Source organism: Aquarana catesbeiana, linkage group LG01, assembly GCF_042186555.1.
Source record: "Aquarana catesbeiana isolate 2022-GZ linkage group LG01, ASM4218655v1, whole genome shotgun sequence".
NCBI classification, from domain to species: Eukaryota; Metazoa; Chordata; class Amphibia; order Anura; family Ranidae; genus Aquarana; species Aquarana catesbeiana.
This window is the reverse complement of record NC_133324.1, coordinates 246143017-246155293: the sequence shown is the minus strand read 5'-3', so window position 1 is coordinate 246155293 and position 12277 is coordinate 246143017.

The following is a 12277-nucleotide window of genomic DNA, read 5'->3' as shown; positions in this document are numbered from 1 at the left end:
TACCAGGAGGCATGGGAGGTGAGGGAGGCATGGGTACAGGAGGCTTCCGCAAGCGCTCCTTAGAAGAGAGTCTTTCTCTGAGTCTGGAGTCAATGAGGATGGCAAACGTGATCAACTTCTCCAGCGCGGTGGGTATATCTCGGGCTGTTATCTCATCCTTGATGGAATCCGAGACACCATGAGAAAAAGCAGCCATGAGGGCCTCATTGTTCCAAGCAACCTCTGCTGCTAGAGTACGGAATTCAATGGCGTAGTCTGCAACAGTCCTCATACTCTGTTTGATGGACATGAGGCACTTGGCAGCAGAAGCGGAGCGTGCAAAACGTCAAATACCCTTTTAAATGAGGCCACAAACTCAGGGTAACTCAGAACAGGTTTTTACATCTCCCATAGAGGGTTTGCCCAGGCCAAGGCTATCTCAGAAAGCAAAGATATGAAACCTACTTTGCTTCTGTCCGAGGGAAATGCCTGGGGCAGCATCTCAAAGCATATCTCAACCTGGTTGAGAAAGCCTCTGCATTGGACTGGATCGCCCCCAAATCACTGGGGAAGCGGAGCGAAACCAGATATACCTCTTGTAGAGGTAATACTCGAGGCGGGTGCCTGCACAGAGACTGGCGCAGCAGCGGGGACAGCCTGCAACACAGGTTGTACCGAAGCAGCCACAGTGGGAGATTCCAGGTGAGCCATGTGACTCAGGAGCGTTTTTAACGCCATGGCAAACTGATCCATGTGGTGATCTTGCTCATCCAATCTGGAAAAAATATTACCAACAAGTGGATTGACTGTATCTTCTGAATTCATGACCTTCGCCTACTGTCAGAAACCATTAAATCAGACCGAGACAGAAGTACAGTTAAATCACACTTGTTTAATAATAAATGTAAATAGAACAAACGTAGTCAAAACATAACCTGATTTCAGGAACCGGAATGGATAGTCAGACAAGACAAACGTAAGGGAGCCGGAGATGAGCATAGTAAAACAGCAAGCAGGATCTGGAGCCAGAAGGGATGTCAGCCAGGCGAGTCTTTTAACAGGAATGCAGGAGAGCGTCTCTGTGATGTTGACTAAGGCGAAGGCAGAAATCTTCTGGGCTGGACAGCTTAAGTAGGCAGGACTGACGAGCAGGATATCATCAACAGCTGAGTAACTGTGGAAAGATAGGAGCTGAGCGACCAGCTCAGAGAAGGAAGGGCTGAGCCCAGCCCTGACAGTATGCTATGGTTAACGTATATGTTCCCCCTCCTTTCAACCAGCAGGTTATGTACATTGTATATGAAAAGTTAGCTGCACTACAATTCTCCAGGCTTTATATAGCTGGGGATTTTAACGCCACCCTCAATGCATCTCTGGACTTGTCTAGTCCTAATAGAGTATACACTCCTGATTTACTTCAACGGGCACAAGCCTTTAATTAAACTGAAATTTGGAGATGGAAGCACCAGATCAATAGGGCCTACTCCTTCCACTCTACCACTCATAAGTCGGGATCTAGGATTGATCTGGTCTTTGGCAATGCCTGTGCTCTAGCGGCGGTGCGGGAGGTCTTGTATTTGCCTGCGGGCCTCTCTGATCATGCCCCTCTGGAGGTCACCTCGGCATTGACGGAGAACAGGGGTCAGTGGTGCTGGCATTTGGCAACTTAGTGGTTACAGGACCCTAAGGTTGAGGAAATGTTCTCTCCCAAATTGAAACAATACTGGGAATTAAATGAAGGCTCCACCTCGCCTCCTGTGGTATGGGAATCCTTTAAGACCACCGCCAGGCGGGAGTACATCTCTGCTATTAAAGCGGTCCATTCTGAGTTGTCTTTCTCGAGGTTTCAAGTTCAACAACTTAAAGATGGTGAATCCAAGGCGGCAGAAACATTTTCTGACTCTCCGACTCTTGCTCATTTCAGTCAGCTGGCTAATGGGAGAAGAGCTTTGTTGCTACATCTTGCCTCAGCTATGCATTTGGAACTTGGTTTCTTGGCTGGAAGGATCTTCGAGTTTGGAGACAAAAATTAGTAAACTCCTAGCAAATCTAGCATCTGACTCTAAGATGCAAACGGTGGTGTCAGAAATTTGTTGCTCGGATGGCAGGGTTGTCTCTGAACCGGAGCAAATAATACATGGTTCAGTTCCAATACACAGGGTTCTGTGCTGGGACCAATCCTATTTATTTTGTTCATAAACGACCTGGAGGATGGGGTAAACAGTTCAATCTCTGTATTTGTGGACGATACTAAGCTAAGCAGGGCAATAACTTCTCCGCAGAAACCTTGCAAAAAGATCTGAACAAACGAATGGGGTGGGCAACTACATGGCAAATGAGGTTTAATGTGGAAAAATGTAAAATAATGCATTTGAGTGGCAAAAATATGAATGCAATCTATACACTGGGGGGAGAACCTCTGGGGGAATCTAGAATGGAAAAGGACCTAGGGGTCCTAGTAGATGATATGCTCAGCAATGGCATGCAATGCCAAGCTGCTGCTAACAAAGCAAACAGAATATTGGCATGCATTAAAAAGGGGATCAACTCCAGAGATAAAACGATAATTCTCCCGCTCTACAAGACTCTAATCCGGCCGCACCTAGAGTATGCTGTCCAGTTCTGGGCACAGCCAGTCCTCAGGAAGGATGTACTGGAAATGGAGCGAGTATAAAGAAGGGCAACTAAGCTAATAAAGGGTCTGGAGGATATTAGTTATGAGGAAAGGTTGCGAGCACTGAACTTATTCTCTCTGGAGAAGAGACGCTTGAGAGGGGATATGATTTCAATTTATAAATACCGTACTGGTGACCCCACAATAGGGATAAAACTTTTTTTTAGGCAGAAGGGAGTTTGACAAGACATGTGGCCACTCATTAAAATTTGAAGAAAAAAGAGGTTTAACCTTAAACTACATAGAGGGTTCTTTACTGTAAGAGCGGCAAGGATGTGGAATTCCCTTCCAGAGGTGGTGGTCTCAGCTTGGAGTTTTGATAGTTTCAAAAAACTATTAGATAAAAACCTGAATTACCGTAACATACAGGGATATACAATGTAATACTGACATATAATCACACACATAGGTTGGACTTGATGGACTTGTGTCTTTTTTTTAGCCTCACCTACTATGTAACTATGTAACTACATGAGTTTAGGTCCTTTTACGAAAACCTTTATAAAGAGACCCCTGGTTGGCCTAATGAGCAGCTTAAAGCATACCTGCAATCCTTACGCTTACCCACTCTCTCTCAGCAAGATCTTGAGTACTTGGATAGAGATTTTACTCTTGAAGAAATAGAAGCAGCAATTTGCTCTTTTGCCAGTGGCAACACACCTGGTCCAGACTGCCTACCTAGTGATTGGTACCACATGTATGGACCTAGTCGCACCTAAGCTTTTAAAGCTCTATGCTGATTTCAAAAAGCAAATGTCCTTGCCCCCCTCTATGTACCAGGCGCATATTGTCCTTATTCCTAAACATGGGAAAGATAAATCTAAATGTGCCTCTTATGGGCCGATTTCTTTGCTAAATTATGATCTCAAAATTTTGACCAAACTCTTAGCAACTAGGTTGCAATCGATCCTCCCATCTCTGGTTAATATCGATCAAACTGGTTTCATACCAGGAAAATCTACAGATATTAACCTACGCAGAGTTTTTACACATTTACAGCTGCCTCAGTCTGATTCATCCACTAGGGTCCTGGTGGCGTGGGATATAGAGAAGGCATTTGACACGGTGACCTGGCCTTACATGTCCTCGGTTTTAGAAGCAGGGGTGGACTGATAACTCATGGGGCCCCCGGGCAATAGGAGATTATGGGGCCACACAGTATACACACACACAGTATACAATCACACAGTATACACACACACAGTATACAATCACACAGTATACACAGACAGATGTAAAAAAACCACAGATTTATACATACTGTCCCTGGTTTTACTGAGGCTGGCAACCCTGATGGGGCCCCCTAGTGGCCCAGTCCCCTCTGGCAGTGCCCGAGTGGCTCAATGGTCAGTCCGCCCCTGTTTAGAAGCCATGAGTTTTGGGGTTTGGTTGGATGGAAAGTTTATATAAATATCCGACAGCACAGATTAAGTTGGGTGGTGTTCTCTCATCCCCTTTTATCAGGGAATTAGTAGACCAGACTATGTGGACTACACCGAGGAAACCAGAAACGCATGTAAGTGAATGATAACGGTGTTTATTTAAATAGGTGACAAGTAAGTGAATATAAACAGTGCACAACCAACCAGAGACCCACAAACAACAAATAGTATATACAAATAAATGGGAGATACCGAAATCGTAAACAACAGTCAGGCCGAGGTCATACACAAGGAGGTCAGTAGATGGGTAAGGACGGGAAACCAACAGGACAGGGAGAGGATGGATGGATAGGCTCTCCCTGGATAGGGATCCAAGGTAATCAGGTAACAGGAGGGTCAGGTCCAGGATGGGCTCGGGATAGGGATCGGGTCAGGTCAGGTCAGATGCAGGCTCAAGGTCAGGATTACAGGCAGCGAGGTCAGGGTGCAGGGAGAGAGATACCAAGGCAAGCATGTGAGGGTATTTATGAGACTGCCAGTAATTGTCCTCATGTAACACCTGAGCGCAGGAGGTGCTGCCTGCCCCACACTGCCGGAATACACCCGCTGGTGGACACCGGTACTACGGCTCATGGATCTGACAGTGCCACCAGCAGGTGAGATCCTTTATTACAGATCCTGGCTGCAAGAAGACACCCACTGGTGGACACTGGTACTGCAATCCACGGGACCAACAGCGCCACCAATGGGTGAACCCTTGCCTGACACCTTTACAGTCGGAAGAGGTACGAAGCAAGGCTGCCCGTTATCGCCGGCTCTTTTTGTCTTGGTGATGGAGCCGCTTGCCTCGGCCCTCAGATAAGCTACCCTGGTTAGGGGCATCCAAGTTGGTACCATTCTTGACAAATTGGCCATGTATGCAGACGATCTTATTCTATTTTTAAATGACCATGGCCCTTCTCGTTGTGAGACCCTGCGCATTCTATCCAGTTTTACTGAATGCTCCGGCCTAAAGGTTAATTGGGACAAATCTCAAATATTACCAATTGATCATACAGCTAAGTCTCTAGCGGATCTCAACCTCCCTTTACTATGGACCAAATTAAATACCTTAGTATTTATATTTCATCATCCTCTTCCGATTAATATATATATAATCTAGCCCCATTGATACAAACTATGAAGAATAGACTAAGGACGTGGGATCATCTCCCCTTATTCCTGATTGGGCAAATCAATTTATTTGAGATGAAACTTTTGCCTGTATTTCTGTATGTTCTCAGACATTCCCTGGTATGGATACCCAAAAGAGTGTTTCGCCTCATTAATACCACTTTGACCTCCTTTCTGTGTGGCCAGGGCCAGCCTAGATTTAAGTTGACGGTATTGCAAAGACCCTGGGGGGAAGAAGGTCTGGCTTGTCCTGACCTCCATAAATGTTTCCTTGCTGCTATGTTGTCGCACGCACATAATTGGTTAATTTCCGATGAGTCCAATTCAGCTGTGGCGCTGGAAGCAGCCTGCCTGGGTTGTTACGAGGCATTGCGGAACCTGATCTATCATGGGCCCTGTGCACCTTTTCCCATGATGATGGCTATGAAAGCTGTTGTGAAAGCGTGGCTAGTCGCTAATTCTCTGCGCCCTGTACCCCCTTGACATATTTCCCCACATAATCCTCTCTGGTTTAATCTGAAGCTGTCGGAATTTATGTTAATACCTCAACCCAGTCTGTGGGCACTCAAAGGTATTAAATATGTGGACCAAATATGTTCTGGGGGCCAATTACAAACCTTTGATGAACTAAAACAGAAATACAACCTCCCTAACTCACATCTGTTTCGGTTTCTGCAACTTAGGCATGCCTTCAATATTCAATTTGAGCATTCCCAAGTGGCCCTATATACATCAACTCTAGAAGATTTGCTAAGGGATGAATCTATGTCCAAGCCCTTGTCCAGCATATATAAAACATTACTGTCCAATGTGCACACGGAACTAGAAGCTCTAAAAGCTAAATGGGCAGGGGCGGACTGATCATTCGGGCACTCGGGCACTGCCCGAGGGCCCCATGCCCTAAGGGGCCCCATCAGGGTTGCTGACCTCAATAAAACCAGGGACAGTATGTAAAAATCTGTGTTTTTTTTTTTAAATCCCATGATTATAGCTGCCCCGCCTCTCCAGGACCTTTTCAGTGTGTGTATGTGTATTCTTTGTGTGTATACTGTGTGTCTGTGTTAGAGGTCGACCGATATGGGTTTTTCTCTGGCCGATGCCGATATTTAGAAATCTTGGTGGCCGATGGCCGATATGTAATGCCGATTTTTTTGGGCCGATATATTAGGCCGATTTTTTTTTTTTCTTTTTTTTTTTTTTTTTCCTTCATCTCATAAAATTTAACAGTTAGACCCCTTTCACACTGGGGCGTTTTTCAGGGGCTTTTGGGCTAAAAATAGCGCCTGTAAAGTGCCTGTAAAACGGCTCCCCTGCAGTCTCAGTGTGAAAGCTGGAGTGCTTTCACACTGAGGCGATGCGCTGGCAGGATGTTAAAAAAAAGTCCTGCAAGCAGCATCTTTGGAGCGGTGTATACTGCTGCTCCACCACTCCTGCCCATTGAAATGAATGCGCATCGCTGCCAAAGTGCCTGCAAAGCGTTTCGGCAGCGACGCTTCAGGGGCGCATTCAACCCCTTCCTCGGCTGCTAGCTGGGTTATAAGCTCCCCGCTAGCAGCCGAATAGCGCCGCTAAAATGACGGCAAAGCGCAGCTAAAACTAGCAGCGTTTTACCGTCAACGCATGCCCGCTGCAGTGTGAAAGCAACCTAAAGTGATACAGAAATTTTTTTACATTTAGGCCCCTTTCACACATGCGGACCATATGTCCGTATTTCATCCATCCGTTTTCGGATGAAATACGGACATACATGCATCCCTATGGGATAGCGGGTGTCCGCGGATGTACATCCGCTAACACCCGATGTCATCCGGCTCCGCTCTCGTCCGATTCTGTAGACGGAAGAAAATCCTATTTTTCTATCCGTCTGCAGAGCAGATCGGATGAACACGGACAGACGGTCCGTGTTCCTCCGATCCCCCATAGGGGAGAGTGGAGATCTGACAGGGCGGTCCCTGCACAGTGTGCGGGTCCCGCCCTGTCATCCGCCGGCTCAGCTGGGGAAAACGGAGCGATCCCTGCTGAGCAGCGGATGTTCACGGGGTGGATCAACACGGATCCGTCCCGTGTGAAAGGGGCCTTAAACATTTATTAAACAAAACAAACCTCCAATCAGTTCACTTGTATGTAGAATTTAGATTAAAAAAAAAATATTAAAAAAAACTATATCTTAAAAATAAATACACAAAAACAGGTAATCAAAACTTTTGGACGAAAAAAATGGGCTAACTTTACTGCTTAGTTTTTTTTTAAATTTATTAGTGTATTTTTTTTTTTTATTCCCTAGGGTCTCTGCTAAAAAAAAATATATAATGTTTGGGGGTTCTAAGTGATTTTCTAGCAGAAAATACAGGATTTTTACTTGTAAGCAACAAGTGTCAGAAAAGATTTAGTCTTTAAATGGTTAAACTGAGAACTTCTACTTCAGAAGTGTAAACAATGTATCAATTCAGGTTCTTTTTATCAGATTTGGCAGGCTGCCCAGAGAGTGGAGAGAAGTGCTTCACAGAAGATTACAGGCAACTTGTATTGACTTCAGAAATCATTTACAAGTCGCGCTGGGTTATATCTGCCTTTTTTATCAGCACAATCAGCCGATGCCGATTAAGAAAAAAACACCAAATATCGGCCGATATATCGGCCGGCCGATATATCGGTCGACCTCTAGTCTGTGTGTGTATACTGTATGTGTGTGTGTATACTGTGTAGCCCCATAATCTCCTATTGCCTGGGGGCCCCATAATCTCCTATTGCCTGGGGGCCCCATAATCTCCTATTGCCCGGGGCCCCATAATCTTCTCCTATTGCCTGGGGGCTCCATAATCTCCTATTGCCTGGGGGCTCCATAATCTCCTATTGCCTGGGGGCTCCATAATCTCCTATTGCCTGGGGGCCTCAGAATCTCCTATTGCCCGGGGGCCCCATAATCTCCTATTGCCCGGGGGCCCCATGAGTTGTCAGTCCGCCCCTGTAAATGGGTGAGGAACTTCCCTGAAATGGACACGCAAGAGTAGGAAGACCTATGTGAGTGCTCCTTCTCGCAACTGGTCTCGGCCAGGGACAGACTGGTGCAGTTCAAAATTACGCATAGAGTGTATTTTACACCCATGCGCCTACACAGAATATGCCCATATATTTCAGATTCCTGCTGGAGGTGTGCAATGCCTGCGGCAGACTGAATACATATTTTTTGGAGCTGTTCCCTGGTCGAGACCTTTTGGAATGAGGTTACCACATTCATTCGGACAGTCACTATGGTTCAGGTTCCATTGAGGGTGGAAATATGTTTGCTGAGGCTTGTAGATTCACTGGCTCCTAGCTGAGCAGTTAGCCTAGCTATGAGAAAGGGGGTGCACCCCGAAACGCATTAGCTGTGCCCCGTGTTCTGTGCATGTCCATGCATTGTTTTTATGGCCTTTTGTTAGTTGCATTTTGTGAGTACCCACTTTTGTATAAAATTTTTTTATTATTAAATTATCTTTGGTAATGCACTAGGTGTGTGCGCCTTCCATTTCTGTTTTTCTTGTAGAACTCTTTTAGGGATCCTCTTTTATTATGCACGCAAAGCCATCATCTTGCGATGAAAATCTTCTTCCGCACCATCAATTAACTTGTGGAAACGTCTGGTCAATTAAACCCTGCCATTATACAAAACCACTTATCTGTCTAGAGGATGTGTCAAGAAATTTCATAAAGTATGGAACATTTGGGTGAAATCCGCTTATACTAATGCTGATTCTTTGGATGGCTAGTTAACAGTTGGATAGGTAATAAACCAGGGTCGTCTTTAAGGCAGGGCAAACGGGGAAGCTGCCCTGGGCCCTGTCATTGTTGTGGGGCCCAAAGCACCTGCCTCATACTTGCCAACTATCCCAGTTTAAATTCCCTTGAAGTTTTAGTCCCTTGCTGTGTACTGATATCTCAGTGTGAACTGCTGCTACTAATGCTGCCCAGCTCTGCCATATTGTTGAACAGAAAAAATGTGTGTACCGCGCTACCTGATAAGGAAGAAATAATACAAAACAGCTGCAGCTCAAAAATGTGAGATATACACAAATCAAACAGTAACTATAAAAATGTGAGCAGCGCTACAGAAAGTGAATACAATGTATAAAAATTTGTACAGATAAATAAGGATTTAGAGTCCATGATGGACCAAAAATAAACAATATAAGTGCCAAAAAAAGTGACATAAAAAGGGTGGTAACAACATAAAAAGGTAGTAAAAATTAGTCCCAACAGTGAAGATGTGGAAACAATGAAAGCTCCGTGGATAAACTCATCCAAACAAATAAAAGTGAGGTTAATCGGTCACACCAATAGCGACTTGTGAGAAGATCCACCACCGTATGTGCTAAACGCTTACCAGATGGCAAGCTTTGGATAGCTTGTAAGTAACCTGACAATCAATGGTAAGCAGCGTCACACCACGGCTTCTCAATGAAGGGCCAAAAACATACAGGGTTGCTCCATCGAATGGGCGATCAGTAGGCAGGACCCAAAAAGATAATAAAACAACGGCTCTCCAAAGTGTAAATTAGTAAAATAACGTTTAATGATGCTTAAAAGTTGCACTTACATGCATATTGTAGATAAAAGCATAGACACGAACAATAGCAGCAGCTGGCCGGCTAGCAGTCACCCGTTCAGGACAAGGTAGTCAGTGATGACCTCAGCGCGTCAACCTTCCGACGTACATTTTTTCGCACGGAGACATCGTCATGGGATGCCATATTGTTGTGTACAGATGGCTCACCTGCAGACCCTGTGTTTACATGTAAATAACCGGCATTCATATGTAAATAGCAGCAGCATTCATATGTAAAAAGCTGCATCCAGCGACATAGATATGTAAATAAAGCCGGTATTCATATGTATACCATGCCCCCTGCAGTGAGGAGATGATGTGCTGTAACTTCTAGCAACCAATCAGTGAGCAGTATTACTGTACAGTAATCTCTAGCAACCAATCAACAAGCAGAAATCATGTGCTGTAACATCTAGCAACTAATCAGTGAGCCGTAATGTGTGCTGTAACCTCTAGCAACCAGTCAGTAAGCTATTTATTGTATGTCTCAGAGCAGATGGAGAGCAAAATTGTATGGGGGGGGGGGGTCCAAGAAAACGTTTGCCCGGGGTCCATCAATATTAAAGACGGCCCTGTAATTAACAGTATATATCAGTGGTTTTCAATTCCGGTCCTCAGGACCCACTAACAGCCAAGAATTTAAGTATTACATTGGGGGAGATGCAGACTAGAATACTGCAATCACTGAGAAGCAAACTATATCACCTGTGATGTATTTCAGTTATCTTGCAAACCTGGCCTGTTAGTGGGTCCTGAGGACAGGAGTTGAGAACCACTGGTATATATTGTTGTACAACACTACATTTATACTTCATTAGAGGGAGTCTTTCCTGACACATAAAATATGGGAGAGTGCATATTTTCATAAATCCCAGAGTTAGCTCTGTAGGATGTTTGGAAGTGGCCAATAAGAATCCTTATGTTTTAGCCTGCTTGGGCGGTTAGAGCGTACCAACTTTTCCATAGTTTAGAGTGCCTTGATTTTAGCTAGGTTGTTTTTATTGTGTTTTTTATTGTGCTTTTGTTTCTGTTTGTTATTTTTTTTTTTTGCTATGCAATTGAGCCTGGGTATGCCCAATAGGCTCTGTTGTGTACTGTTAACTTCGAAACCTGCAATAAAAATAATAATAAAAAAAAAAAAAATTATAATCCTAAATAGCTTTTTTCACAGCTCCTCTATGCAGTGACATGATCTCCCTCTGCTCTGCTTCCTCGATCTAAGAATAGCAGTGGGAGGCACTGAGATTCCCCAGTGATGTCAGTCAGACACATCTGTAGTCATCTTTCCATTTGTCCCTGTACCTCTGCTTCTCCATTGTACAAATAAAAGGCTGAACCCGCAACCTTCTACAACTCCCTCTACATTCTGTGCCCCTCTGCTACTGTTGTAAGACTGAGCCTCCAATCTCCCTCAGCCACCAACCAGTTCAGAAGAGATTAATACAGAAGTAGCTGGCAGTCTGTCTTGTGTAAATGACAGCTTTGTACATAGAGTTTTTACAGAGCTGACAGCAGCCACAGCAATTAGTAAAGGAAACAGTATGGGCCAATTTGGCCCAAAGAAAACCACACCTGGTTGAATGAAAGTTACTGCAAGCACTTACAAGAATACGAGTAGAGTAACCTTGAACTTGGCTGTAAATTAGCACCAGGAAATAGACACAAGACCGTTTAGTGGTAAATTAACTCAATGTATTGGTATAGGTTAGAATAAATGGTGGTTTGAGCATTAATGAACAGACAGAAGGTAGGTTCAGACACAGTCCAATAGACAGTATAATCATGGGGGGAGCAAAGGCCCCCCCGGAGCAAGGTGTCCGCACACGCAGCTGGAATGGGCTGACAGTTTCATGGCTGATCGCTTCTGGCAGAAGCGGTGCGGCCATCAGAGCGGCCCGGAGGGGGGGGGTCTGATGTCCTGTACAAAAGGCTGCACCGCTTTTGCAAGAAGCAATCAGCCAAGAAACTGTCAGAAGGATCAGGCAGCCGGATGACACAGAGCAGGGATCTCCCACTGAGACACGGCTTGTATATGAATACCCAGCCGCTGTCAAACAAAGTCCTGCCTCCTGGACCAGCACTGGACCAGTGTGCTGTCTATTAGAGTAGAGTCTAGGAGGCAGGACTTCATTTGACAGCGGTGGCTCAGCGGGAGATCCCCGCTCTGTGTCATCTGCCTGCCCGATCCTTCTGATTTCTCCGTGATGCATTGCTGGGCACTGATGAGGCTGCATGTATGGGCAATGACAGGCTGCATTGATGGTTACTGATATGCTGCACTGATGGCCAATGATATGCTGCATTGATGGGCAATGATAGGCTGCACTGATGGCCACTGATAGGCTAAACTGATGGGCACTGATATGCTGCACTGATGGGCACTGATAGACTGCACTGATGGGCATTGATAGGTTGCACTGGTGGCCACTGATGAGGCGGCACTGATGGCCACTGATGAGTTGGAACTGATAAGCTGCACTGATG